This window comes from Bos grunniens, chromosome 11 (genome assembly GCF_055505025.1).
Source record: "Bos grunniens cultivar Pamir isolate PY7600 chromosome 11, Bosgru_T2T1.0, whole genome shotgun sequence".
In the NCBI taxonomy this organism is placed as follows: domain Eukaryota; kingdom Metazoa; phylum Chordata; class Mammalia; order Artiodactyla; family Bovidae; genus Bos; species Bos grunniens.
This window is the reverse complement of record NC_141175.1, coordinates 87,578,316-87,592,550: the sequence shown is the minus strand read 5'-3', so window position 1 is coordinate 87,592,550 and position 14,235 is coordinate 87,578,316. Positions and strand designations below refer to the sequence as shown.

At 40.7% G+C, this 14,235-nt stretch overlaps 1 long non-coding RNA gene and 1 other non-coding gene across 3 annotated transcripts in view; both read left to right on the top strand.

Annotated features, from left to right (window-relative positions):
- Nucleotides 1-1,751, top strand: part of LOC147363499 (uncharacterized) — a 78,056-nt gene extending 76,305 nt beyond the window's left edge. For both annotated transcript variants that reach the window (XR_015137224.1, XR_015137223.1), the window contains 2 exons: nt 440-488; nt 1,103-1,751. This is a non-coding gene — a long non-coding RNA (uncharacterized LOC147363499). The remainder of the gene's footprint in view (nt 1-439; nt 489-1,102) is intronic.
- Nucleotides 1,752-7,385: 5,634 nt separating this feature from the next.
- On the top strand, nt 7,386-7,457 carry TRNAY-GUA (transfer RNA tyrosine (anticodon GUA)). Its single transcript has one exon. It is a non-coding gene; the product is annotated as a tRNA-Tyr (tRNA).
- Nucleotides 7,458-14,235: the final 6,778 nt, after the last annotated feature.

Genomic DNA, 14,235 nt, shown 5'->3' with positions numbered 1-14,235 from the left:
GGTCTTTTGATTAAACGCAGGATGGTTTTGGCATTTCTGGAGGATGTGAGAGGGAATTGAGTCTATTAGGTTGCCTAAGGATGGCTGCAGTCACTCAATAGTAAGAGCTATCATAAAGGTTACAGGCTTCCCAGGTCGTGCTGGTGGTAAAGAATCTGCCAGCAAGGCAGGAGACACAAGAGACTCGGGTTCAATCCCTGGGTGGGGAAGATCCCTGAGAGGAGGGCATGGCAACTCACTCCAGTATTCTTGCTTGGGAAATCTCATGGACACAGGAGCCTGGCAGGCTCTCGAAGAGTCGGACATGACAGTGAGCATGCACACACACACATCATAAAGGTTGTATGTGGCTTGTCTTAAACAGACCTTTCCTGTGTTGTATTGCCAGTTTCAAGGCACCTTCAACTTCATTATCTCTCTTGCTCCTCTTTTCTTACAGATGTGACCTTGAAGACCAGAGATAAAAATGCTTCGAATTCCGAGAGGCAGTAAGCAGCAAACTTTTCTTATTAATTACCGCCCCTAGAATACTGCATCCTTCAAAAGGTTGTCATATCTGGGAACTGTTTGCCCTAATTTCAACTTTGAATTAAGGTTGACTAGGGGCTATCAGCCCTGGGTGTTCTTTGGAAGGAATGATGCTAAAGCTGAAACTCTAGTACTTTGGCCACCTCATGCGAAGAGTTGACACATTGGAAAAGACTCTGATGCTGGGAGGGATTGGGGGCAGGAGGAGAAGGGGACGACAGAGGATGAGATGGCTGTATGGCATCACTGACTCGATGGATGTGAGTTTGAGTGAACTCTGGGAGTTGGTGATGGACAGGGAGGCCTGGCGTGCTGCGATTCATGGGGTCTCAAAGAGTCGGACACGACTGAGCGACTGAACTGAACTGAACTGAACTGAGGAGCTATAAATGGGAATTAAGTGCCTCTCTCTCTAGAGTCTCCTCTTCCTTGGGGTAGATAGCCTGAGAGCTGCTTCATAAGTCATGCTGACTCTTTTTCCTTTCAGTGGGGTCTCCAGATAGACTTGGAGTTGGTAGCATCAGCTGGTGCTTTGAGGTTGCTAATGTTTTGTTGTCCCATCTTAAACCAACAGGGCCTGAGGATACTCTTTCCAGGAAGTGTGGGACCCACAGAAGCTGTCACTCTTAAAAACAGATGCAAACGTCATAAATCTTTCCAGAGAGCAGAAATTCTGATGGTACCAAATTGGGATAACCTCTGCCATTTTAACTCCTTCCTATTCTTTCTTTTCATATTTGACCCCCTTTCCTTGTCATTGCTCACATTTCTGGCTAATCTAGAATGTTCTCTTGTCTTCTTATACCTGACAGCACTAGTTCACTAATGAACACTTTTACTTGGGCTTTTTAGACGGGTTTGGGGTTCTTAGCCACATAACCTCCTTGCTGGTCTTGATATACATTCCCATGATGTCAGCTCTGGGCCCTGCAGGAGCAAATCTCAACTTGTGAAACCAGTGCATCTGGGCTGCAGACTCTTTTACTTAATTGCTTGCTTCAACACCTCTCTTTGCTCCCACATCTTCCCACTTGACATGTCACTCCATATCTCTGTGGTTCAGAAATTTAATTGCTGGATTGAAACTATGGATTCAGTTTCATGTAGATGGATTTGTGGATTCAATCATTATAATAGTAAGAAGTATTTATTAAGTGTCTGTGCATGGTGATATATAAAAAGGGCTGACAATGATGTGAAAATAAAAATAATCGCTTCCATTTTATGAGAGTAAACGTGATTATATCCATTTTCTTCGTTACTACATTAGCTCCAACTATCTATGTCTTATACGTTTGTCTCTCAGGAGATGTGGGAAACTTTTGGCAGATCCAGGACGCTGCTTGCAGGAAGATCCCCAGAGTCTTATGGGCAGAGGACCTCAAGGGCCAGTTGAAATTTCTCTGGCTCTGATTTTGAGTTAAATACCACTGTAGGGAAGAGGGGATTGTGGGGAGGGACAATAGACATCCCTCAAGTTTGAAAGTGAAAGTGAAAGTCGCTCAATTGTGTCCGACTCTTTTCGACCCCATGGACTATACAGTCCATGGAATTCTCCAGGCCAGAATACTGGAGGGGGTAGCTATTCCCTTCTCCAGGGAATCTTCCCAACCCAGGGATCAAACCCAGGTCTCCCGCATTGCAGGTGGATTCTTTACCAGTTGAGTCACCAGGGAAGTCCTCAAATTTAGGACCATGAGAAAGTGAACTAGAGGAAGGAGAACAAGTGTGGCATTGTTTAGCATTCTAGGGTTGGTCCTGTGTGAAATAGATGAATAGTTAAATAGTTAGATTCTTCCTAAACTCAAAAAAGATTTCACTATCTAGTGAAATTTTTTTCTGTGGACTTGATCCGTTATGTCCCACTCTTTGCGACCCCATGGACTATACCTTGCCAGGCTCCTCTGTCCATGGAATTTTCTAGACAACAATACTGGAGTGGATTGCCATTTCCTTCTCCAGAGGATCTTTCCGACCGAGGGATCAAACCGTGGACTCCTGCGTTGACAGTGAATTCTTTAACACTGAGCCACCTGGGAAGCCAGTGAAATCCTTTAGTGAGATGTTAATAAGTGTGGCAGTACAAGAGCACCCATGGTCAAAGAAGTTAGGAAATGAGCAATCTTCATCATATATTAACATATTAAAGGCTCTGAGAAATCCTGCAAGAAAGGAAACATTTAAAACATTTGACCCAGAGTTTCCTGAAAGCATTGGATAAGTTCAGTTCAGATAGTTGCTCAGTGGTGTCCAACTCTTTGTGACCCCATGGACTGCAGCACGCCAGGCTTCCCTGTCCTTCACCAACTACCGGAGCTTACTCAAACTCATGTCCATAGAGTCGGTGATGCCATCCAACCATCTCATCCTCTGTTGTCCGCTTCTCCTCCCACCTTCAATCTTTCCCAGCATCAGGGTCTTTTCAAATGAGTCAGTTCTTCACATTAGGTGACCAAAGTATTGGAGTTTCAGCTTCAGCATCAGGCCTTCCAATGAATATTCAGGACTGATTTCCTTTAGGATGGACTGGTTGGATCTCCTTGCAGTCCAAGGGACTCTCAAGAGTCTTCTCCAACACCACAGTTCAAAAGCATCAATTCTTCAGAACTCAGCTTTCTTTATAATCCAATTCTCACATCCATACATGACTACTGGAAAAACCATAGTTTTGACTAGACAGACCTTTGTTGGTAAAGCAATGTCTCTGCTTTTTAATATGATGTCTAGGTTGGTTATAACTTTTCTTCCAAGGAGCAAATGTCTTTTAATTTCATGGCTGCAGTCACCATTTGCAGTGATTTTGGAGCCCCAAAAAATAAAGTCTGTCACTGTGTCCATTGTTTCCCCATCTATTTGCCATGAAGTGATGGGACCAGATGCTATGATCCTAGTTTTCTGAATGTTGAGTTTAAGCCAACTTTTCACTCTCCTCTTTCATTTTCATCAAGAGGCTCTTTAGTTCTTCTTTGCTTTTTGCCATAAGGGTGGTGTCATCTGCATATCTGAGGTTATTGATATTACTCCCGGCAACCTTGATTCCCGCTTGGGCTTCATCCAGTCCAGCATTTCTCATGATGTACTGTGCATATAAGTTAAATAAGCAAGGTGACAATATACAGCGTTGACATACTCCTTTCCTGATTTATAACCAGTCTGTTGTTCCATGTCCAGTTCTAACTGTTGCTTCTTGACCTGCATACAGATTTCTCAGGAGTCAGGTCTGGTGGTCTGGTATTCCCATCTCTTGAAGAATTTTCCACAGTTTGTTGTGATCTACACAGTCAAAGGCTGTGGCATAGTCAATAAAGCAGAAGTAGATGTTTTTCTGGAACTCTTGCTTTTTTGATGATCCAATGGATGTTGGCAATTTGATCTCTGGTTCCTCTGCCTTTTCTAAATCCAGCTTGAACATTTGGAAGTTCATGGTTCATGTAATGTTGAAGTCTGGCTTGTAGAATTTTGAGCATTACTTTGCTAGCATGTGAGATGAGTGCAATTGTGTGGTAGTTTGAGCATTCTTTGGCATTGCCTTTCTTTGGGATTGGAATGAAAACTGACCTCCAGTCCTGTGGCCACTGCTGAGTTTCCCAAATTTGCTGGCATATTGAGTGCAGCACTTTCGCAGCATTCTCTTTTAGGATTTGAAATAGCTCAACTGGAATTCCATCACCTCCACTAGCTTTGTTTGTAGTTTGTTCATATTTGTTCCTAATACCCACTTGGCTTTGCATTCCAGGATGTCTGGCTCTAGGTGAGTGATCACACCTTCATGATTATCTGGGTCATGAAGATCTCTTTTGTATAGTTCTTCTGTGTATTCTTGCCACCTCTTCTTAATATCTTCTGCCTCAAGCATATTTCTGTCCTTCATTGTGCCCATTTTGCATGAAATGTTCCTTGATATCTTTAATTTTCTTGAAGAGATCTCTACTCCTTCCCATCCTATTGTTTTCCTCTATTACTTTGCATTGATCCCCAAGGAAGGCTTTCTTATCTCTCCTTGGTATTATTTGGAACTCTGCATTCAAATAGGTATATCTTGGCTTTTCTCCTTTGACTTTCCCTTCTCTTCTTTTCACAGCTATTTGTAAGCTATTTGTAAGCATTGGATCATGGAACCATTTTGGGGAAGGAATACCTGTGAGCTTTTGTGTACCTGTAGTAGGGTCGGTTTTTTTCTTCTGTCAAAGCACAACTTCAGTTTAGGAAGGGAGAAGATTCTAGGGTTGGGTCCTGGTAGAGTTTGAATCTAGGTTCACCAGATTCAAACCTTCACTCTTGATTTCTCCACTGCACGGAGAAGCAGGTACTTGTTAGAAATTACACTGTTGACCCTTCACCTACATTAGGATTCCTTTTCCAGGTTTTGCATGGTTTTCCCTGGAGGAGGTTTGGGATCATGCTGCTGCCAGCTTACCAGATGATGTGCACCCAAAGCTGCTATTTTTGGAAACCTGACCATATGAAAATACCTCAAGTGTTTTTTCCTTGTCAAAATAAAAGGCCTGGTCTTAGTGAGATTTTAATCATAAACTGATTTTGTTTGGAAAGGCCTGAATATTTGGGCTGCGTTTTAGGACAGACTTTGAGGTTGAGTTCCAGGGTTTTAGCACATGTTCTTCAAGAAATAGCCTGACATGTTTGAATGGTGCTCCAAGACTTCTGAGACAGCACTAAAGGATGTTATTCTTTGGTGTGCTGGGAATAAAAATACCGTGTTAAACTTTTGAACCAGACATCCCTGTGCTGCCTAGTTAGGGGGACAGATGGAAAGAGAGAGCACTTTTTTTTTTTTTTTTGGAAGGGAGTGGGACTAATTGAAGTTTTCTGCCAGCAAAGTTTTGCTTTATTTAAGGTTTATTAGACAATATTGGGCTTCCCTGGTGGCTCAGATGGTAAAGAATCCACCTGCAGTGCAGGAGAGCCAGTTTTGATCCCTGGGTCCGGAATACCCCCAGTATTCTTGCCTGGGGAATCCCATGAACAGAGGAGTCTGGTGGGCTACAGTGTATAGGGTCACAAAGAGTCAGACATGACCAAGCACATATCCACACACACAGATAAGATTAGTCTTTAGGCAAAAACAAAGATTCTTTCAGAACAAAATATTTATACTTTGAACTAGTTGTAGAAATATTTACTGATTTCTATCATTTTTAGCTTAGACCCTGTTAGTCACTGATTCAATTCTTCCTTTTGAGGTAATATATGAAATATGTAGGAACTAATGTGATGGAAGATGTTTTTAAACTGTGGCACACATTTTCTACTGAGAAAGGAATGATTTAAAAGAAATCTGAGGATGGTTTTAAACTTTAGAGTAAATATTTCTTATGATAAACTACTGTTTTATTTTTGGCTGGGTTGAGGCTTCATTGCTGCGCGTGGGCTTTCGCTGGTTGTAGGTAGCAGGGGCAACTCTGTTGAGCTGCGTGGTCTTCTCATTGCAGTGGTTTCTCTTGTTGTGGAACACGGGCTCTAGGGTGTGAGGGTTTAGTTGCCCTGCAGGGGATCTTCATTTCTGGACCAGGGATCGAACCTGTGTCTCCTGCATTGGCAGGCAAATTCTTCACCACTGGGCCATCAGGGAAGTCCCTGGAGTAAATATTTGAGGTAAGAAGGACTCTTGAAACACGATTTCATTGAGTCTTTATAACTCTTTCTGTGATGGTTAAGACTTTTAGGAAGGGGGCTGAAATGTTTCATAGCTAAGTTCTATTTTGATTAGTTTTGATTTGAATTCATTGCTTTTAATTTGCCATTTTTCTGCTATTTTCTTTACATGGGTATGAAAGATATTCTTGCTGTCAGTGTTTTGACATTTCTACTAGATAAATTTGAAAATCACTCATTCATGCCAATTCCATATCCTCGGAGCATCAAATGAAAGTGCCTGCAATATCCTACTCATGCAACACCTCAAGGAAGGACTTATGTTTATCCTTAAAAATGAAGTCTCATTTGGTATATGCTTGGCTGACATATCACAGTTCTAAAAGCTTGTGCAGACAAGCATTTTGAAAAGATTATTCCTCTAACTTAAAAGTGATTCTATAACATCTGTGAACTCAGTCTACAGTTTAGTAAAAATGCTCTTGGCTTTGACCTCATGCTCAAGCCATACATTTCCAATGAAACCCAGCGATGTTCTCCTGAGCTGTCATTACCATTTCTTCATCTGTCCTCTCTGTCATATTTTGTAATGATTGCATATAAATGAAATCAGAGTTTCAGGTAGTGTGAGTTTCAATGAAAAAAACAGTGTAAAATTCTTCCAATCTCCCTTTTTGTTCAAGGATCAATTGATTTTGTTGTGTTCCTTCAAAACTAGAATTCCCAAAACTTCAGTACAAATAACAACTATGAGTAAAGAAAGTAAGATGATCTCATCCCAAAGATGGGCCTACTTTGGACATTTGTGAATTGTCTAGGACTGGGTTATTTTCTGATGTGGTTTTCTGATTTCAGGATTTCTAGATTACTGCTGCTCCCCATGTCATTAACAACAAAAACAGGTTATTCTGTGGAAATTGGAAAAATTCCTAGTTAGCTTTTGGGATGACCAAATGTTAAGCAGAAGCATAGCTCTGGTCCCCCTTTTTGCTGGAAAAAAAAAAAAACACCACAAATGAATGGATACTAAGCCCATCAAAATCTTCCCTCTGTCAGAGCCTAGCTGTGGAGAAACTTAATGAATCTGCTGCTGATGAATTTGCAGAGGACTGGTACTGTTATTATGTTGTACGTAACTGTGTTTCGGGTGTCTTTACTATGCCTGCTCCCTTCACCTTAACCCAGACGTTCATCACTTATACCAAAGCCTACTATACCAACTTCCTAGCCAGACTTCTGGGTCTTCCCTGGTGGCTCAGATGGTAAAGCATCTGCTTGTAATGCAGGAGACCCAGGTTTGATCCCTGGGTTGGGAAGATCCCCTAGAGAAGGGAATGGCTACCAATTCCAGTATTCTCGCCTGGAGAATCCCCATGGACAGAGGAGCCTGGTGGGCTACAGTCCATGGGGTCACATAGAGTCGGACACAACCGAGTGACTAAGCAGGGCAGTGCCAAACTTCTGTCTCTAACCTCCGTGTACCTTTTAGTTCACTGTAAGTGTAGCTGGCTCAGAAATCACCCTAAAATGTCATGTTCCTTCTATTTATCCTTTCACAAGGACCTGCAGTGGCTCCCCTCATGCTGATAACATCAAGTTAAAACTCCTTATCCCATACAGCAGTATGAGAAAACTTGCTTCTCTTCCGCCCAACTTAGTGTGGCCCCAAACTTTTATTTATACTCCTCTATTATTTTTTTCCTCGTCAAATTTTTACCCATCAAACAATTTGGCAGCATGTACGGTGGCTCAGATGTTAAAGAATCTGCCTGCAATGCCGGAGACCCAGGGTCAGGAAGATCCCCTGGAGAAGGGAATGGCAACCACTCCAGTATTCTTGCCTGGAAAATCCTATGGACAGAGGAGCCTGGCAGGCTATAGTCCATAGGATTGCAAAGAGCTGGACATTTCTGAGTCACACACACACACACACACACACAGGGTCTTAAATTTCTCCCACTCTTGAGGAAATAGTTTTTCATATAGAAAAACATTCAGTGTATAAAGATGGCCCTTACAGTTACTTATATAATTAACTTACAACCTAAATGTTTAGCAAAGGAGAATTAAATGTGGCACATTTATAATAGACATTATATTGTCTTTATATGATATTATTTGTTACCATAACATAACAAATTTATTAACATAAGAAAATACTCATGTTCTAATAGGAGAGAAAAAAATAATTGTCTATAGAGTATGAGTTCAAATAATTAAAAAACATAGGGGAAAAAACACTAGAAATACATATTCTATAACTGTCAAGAGAGATAATCTATGCATGGTGAGATTATGGTCCACTTTTGGTTTTTTCATACATTTTCAGTAATGTTTTTATATCAGAAAACTTTATTTTTATTTTCGTAACTTTATTGCTTTTTTGATAATGAAAGTAAGTCATAACCTTACTTATGTCTGCTAAAATTTCAGACAATACAGAAATATGTAAGTTTTTTAAAAGTAAAAATTACTTGTAATTTCAGTTAAAAAAAAATTGCCTAGTGAGAGTTACCATATTTCTTTCTTTTTTTGTTTCCATGCACTTTTATTGGTTATCAACAGTTACTGTATTTCTTAAATTTGTTCTGGTACCAAGTGACACACACTAGCAGTGGCTTAGTGTGTGTCACTTGTGACCCCACAGCAAGCCTTATTTTCCCCTCCTGTTCCTGGAGGACAGCAGTGTGGCTGTGGGTAAGCTCAGGTTCTGGGATGTGCCCCCATGGCATCCTGTTCTGAATCTCAGGCTAGAGGAGCTGCCCTGTGACAACCCCACCCTCACAGCAGACAGGAAGAGTGAGAGGCTGAACCAAAGCCACACCCTCACCTTTAAAGCATTAGCTTGGACAGATGGCACGTTGGTTCATATTCCATTGCTCTGCACAAGTCACATGGCCAAGCCCAACATTACTATTGCCAGGAAGTATGTCCACCTCCACCCAAGGCAGGATGGGAGCGTTATCTACCATAACCACCAGCATCATTTTGCTGTGTACATTTTTTCAGAGTTTTCAATATGCAGGGTGTGTGCACACATATACACATTTACTTTTTTAAAAAAATGAGATGACTCCTACTGTGAAATTTCTGGTCTAAATTTTTTTTGATGGATATCTTTCTAGGTCTATATATATATATATATATATATATATATATATTCTTAAGTGTTTATTTTGATTGCCTACATAATATTCCACTTTATAGATACACCATGATTTCCTTACCCTGTTTATAGATATTTGGGTTGTTCCTTTTATATTTTTTGCTACTATAAACAGTCTTGTTATGAACATCTTTGTACATGTCATTAACATGCATCCCTGTAAGTGGAACCATTGGGACATTCAGAATCCACATTTTCAAGTGTTTGGTAAATGTTGCAAATTTTCTTCTAGAAGTACAATTTACACTCCTGCCAAAAGTGACAATTTTCACTTAAAAATACAAACATATTTACTCTTCAAGACCAAGCTTAAGTCCAACTTTCCATAACTCCTTTTCCTAATAATTCCAGCTAGAATTAACACAGTCTTAAATTTCATGCTTTACACATACAGTTGTATGTATGTGTGTGTTTTATCATCTTAATTATAAGTTTGTGGAGAGCAAATACTCTCCATGGACTATTTTATTTTCCCAAAAGTAATTTTCACACTGTCCTGGTTTATGTGTGTCATGGTAATATTTTGAGCAATTGATTTGGTTTTTTGCTGCCTAGTATTTTTCCTGTCTTACCTCAATACTCTGCATTCCTGTTCTTATTTCCCCACCCCTCACTCAGGCAGTTGCTGTAATTCACATTCCCTCAGAGGAGGTATATGAGAAGGGGATGAGAGTGTGAGAGGACTTGTAGTGCACAGGCAGAAACAGAAGGCACGTTTTTCTGGGTTTTGTTTCTATGATGTTAAAGCCTAGAGATAAAAGAGAAATTCCCAGGCTTAGAGGGCTTCCCTGGTGGCTCAGCTGGTAAAGAATCCACCTGCAATACGGGAGACCTGGGTTCGATTCATGGGTTGGGAAGATCCCCTGGAGAAGGGAACGGCTACCCATGCCAATATTCTGGCCTGGAGTATTCCATAGACTATATAGGCCATGGGGTTGCAAAGAGTTGAACATGACCGAGTGATTTCACTCACTCTCTAGGCTTAGACGCAGCAAAGGATAGAGAGCGGGACTTGTTTGCAGTTGTAGGAAATGAGTCCCTTGGACTGGGGAGGGGGCTGGCCGCCCTCTGAGGGATTGCGCTGTACTTCCTGGTGGTGCAAAGACCATGAGACCAGGAGGCGACGCCTGGAAGGAGAATCCAAGCCTGGGCTTCCAGGACAGCCCTGGGCAGGAGTGGCCCTCAGACATCCTTTGTCTTGTGTACACCTTTTTTTTTTTTTAAAAGGAATTTCCATCATTTAAAACTCAGAAGATTTACTGGATCACATTCTTGCATGGAAACTCTCAACAGGGTTTGAACAACCTTCTTCCCCTAAGATGAGGCATGGGATCTCCTGACTTCCAGTCTGTGATTGTCCTCCTCCACCCGAGAGATGACCCGGGGGGGCCTGTATTTTCTGTTCCCTCATTTCCTCCCTGATCTCTTAGCTGTCGCTCTCCCCTTTCCTCAATCACCTCTAGCCATATGGCCTCCTTGACTTCCCCAAGTCCTTGTATTTATTCTCTCTTTGTCTGAAATCCTCTCCCTGACTACTAAGCTTATAATTGGAGTAGCCCTCTCTGAAAAACCATCTATCTTCCCTCTTGACTAATTATTTCCTACAGCAATTATCAATACCTAAATACTATGCATTCACTTATTAATTGCCTGACTCCCTCCACTACAGTATAAGCTCCCTGAAGTAGGATCGTTTCTGTTGCGTCCTGTGTTGTACTCAACAACATTTTTTACATGAACAAGTAAATGGATGAGTCTCAGAAGACAGTGTACGTGAATTGACAAGTGGGTTACAGGGACGAGATGTGCTTGTTTACTCCATATTCCTTGTTGAGAATCTGCTATGTTTAGGGCAGTATGATCACCACTGGGGAAACGAGATTGTCCTCTCTCCATTCTCAGTCCATGTGGTGACCTGGCCCAGCTTTTTCAGAAGATGCCCCAGAGGTCAAGGCTGGTTTACCTAGACAGCATTACTTAGGAAGATGTGAGGCAAGTTTTTCCATTTGAAAATCTGAGGAACTGTGTTAAGTGCTTTTAGAAATTAGGTTTCATGAAATTTTTTTATCTGCCTAAATGGAGCTAGAGGGGATCAAAATTAGAAAGAGACAAACTTTTAATAAACCAGTTTTGCTATTAGACTATCACTCAGTTGTGTTGGTGGCTAGACTTAGGAAAGTTTGGGGATTACTTTTAAATTTAAATATATCCTAAAAGTTCATTCCTCTGTCTTTAGAGATATGGATGAATTGTATTTTTTGTATAGGTCAGACCAGAGTGTATTATAACTTGAATTTTAAAAGAAACCTTTTATTGTCACTGTAGCCCAAGGTCAAAGCAGTGTTAGAGAGCAGGAGGATGGTTAATTAAAAAGTGTTTTATCTTGAAATATGTTTCCCAAATATTACTTTAAAGGAATTTAGTAAAAGCCCACAATCTGACCAGGGAGGTAGAGCGCACATCACAAATTCATGTGAGACTCCCATAACAGGTGAAGTCAAGGGCCTTATTTGGATAAAAATTATGAATGAAGGAGACTTATAATCTCTATAAAAATGACATGGGGGTCTTAAAACTGTTTTAGAACCCTGAGAGAGTGATCATAAACTGTAGGGTGCTCAGAGCAATTGGTACTGGTAGTAGAGGGAAGAAAAATGGAGAAATGTACTCTGTTGGAAGAAGAGACTGTCATCACTGGAGGAAGGTTAGGGTCCTTACGCCCATATTCTATGCTAATGCAACTCTAGATAATAAAGGATTTTGCATAAACATAACAAACAAATCAGAAACAAACAGAAAAAAAGGATAGTATAACAGTTTCTCAGAGAAGGCAATGGCACCCCACTCCAGTACTCTTGCCTGGGAAATCCCACGGACGGAGGAGCCTGGTGGGCTGCAGTCCATGGGGTCGTGAAGAGTTGGACACAACTGAGCGACTTCACCTTCACTTTTCACTTTCATGCGTTGAAGAAGGAAATGGCAACCCACTCTGTGTTCTTGCCTGGAGAATCCCAGGGACGGGGGAGCCTGGTGGGCTGCCATCTATGGGGTCGCACGGAGTCGGACACGACTGAAGTGACTTGGCAGGAGTGGCAGCAACAGTTTCTTACTCTCCCTCCCTCTCTTTTTTTGGGACAGCCACTGGCATCAGCATTTTCCCCATTCTCTTCCGTAATTTTATACCAAAGTTTCTCTGGCATTCAGCAGGAAAACAGAAAACTTCAGAAGACCTAGGTAGAGTTTTGGTGGAAAAGACTAACAAAGGCTTTAATCTCAGACCGACCCTGGGAGGTGTCTCGCCTCTGTAAGTAAAAGCAGATTTGATATCATTGCTTTAATTAAAACCATCTGATGCACAAAACCCCTTCTCAGTTGCCCCGAATCACTTATTTTCCAACTCCATCCTCAGACAGTTTATCTTCCAATAAAGCATGTTATCGTTTGTACAGAAGACTGATAACCCAAGAATCGTGAATAATGGAAAAATTACAAAACTTGCTCTACATAATCAGTTGGCAAAGGAAGGAGAAATAACAGCTGCTTGACTGTTGAACATATATTTTTAAACTGAGCTGGTAAGTCAGTATGAATGCCAGGTCACAGATTTTCTTCAACAATCTCAAGATAGCTTAAGGTCATGTGGATAAGAGTTTCTTGGTGGCTCTTTTTTTTATCCCTTTGGAAGGATATTGGGCAGGAGAAAGGGGTGCTTTTACAGCCACAGGGCTCAGGATCCCAGAGCCTCCAGTGTAAATGCCAACTGCAACCAGACAGTGACGTTATTATAGACCCATTTTTGTCAGCTGTACAGAGTCAAGCTCCATGAATTCAGGAATGCACTAATTTATGGGGTAAAAAACAATCTTATCCTGAAAGGTTGATTGCCAGTCAAATTTTTGAAAATTGAAATAAATATTCAATGCACTATGGAACTTGATCTTTATGGGACTCTATGGGTAATTTTGTAAGATAAGGAATTTTTGGAGGAACATGTTGGTTTAGGTGACTTAAGTTGGAATCCCAGTTCTTCCCCTTTCTGTCTCTGTGATAGTTGATAATGGATTTAACTTTGAGGAACCTACTTCTCATCTGTAAAATGGACACCCAACAACCTTATTTGGGAGGGTCTACCAAAATGAGATCATGGATATATAGGTGATTTGTTGATTTTACTTATTAATTTTTAAAAATTATGAAATTAGAAAATACAGAGAATAATCTAACAGATACCCATGTACCAACCACTAGATTTTAAAGCTAGTAACATTTGCCTTATTTTCCTCTTTTTTTTTGGGAAACAAAATATTAGCAATGGAGTTGATGGCTCCTCATCCCATTCTTGACCTTCTTTTGCATAGTTAATCACTATCTTGAAACTGGTAGGTGTGGATTTATTTATTTATGAGTAGACATTTCCACTTGCTTCAGTTAACTTTATTTTACAGATTAAAAAAATGTAAATATATGTTAAAGTTGATTAGAAAAATTTTGTTTACATTATTATCATGCTTCTTTTTCCCCTAAGAAACTTTTTTTTTTGGAGTAGAAAGGCATACTTTTCCCTTAAAATTTTTTTTTTCTTTTATATTGGAGCATAGTTAATTAACAGTATTGTGTTAGTTTCAGGTATATATCAAAGTGATTCAGTTATACATGTATTTATTCTTTTTCAAATTTTTTTCCAATTTAGCTTTTACAGAATACTGAGCAGCATTCCCTGTGCTATCCAGTAGGTCCTCGTTGGTTATCTATTTCCCAGGTGGCACTAGAGGTAAAGAATCTGCTTGCCAATGATGGTTCAATCCCTGGGTCAGGAAGAGCTCCTGGAGGAAAGCATGGCAACCTACTCCAATATCCTTGCTTGGAGAATCCCATGGACAGAGGAGCTTGGTGGGCTACAGTCCATGGGGTCACAAAGAATCAGACAC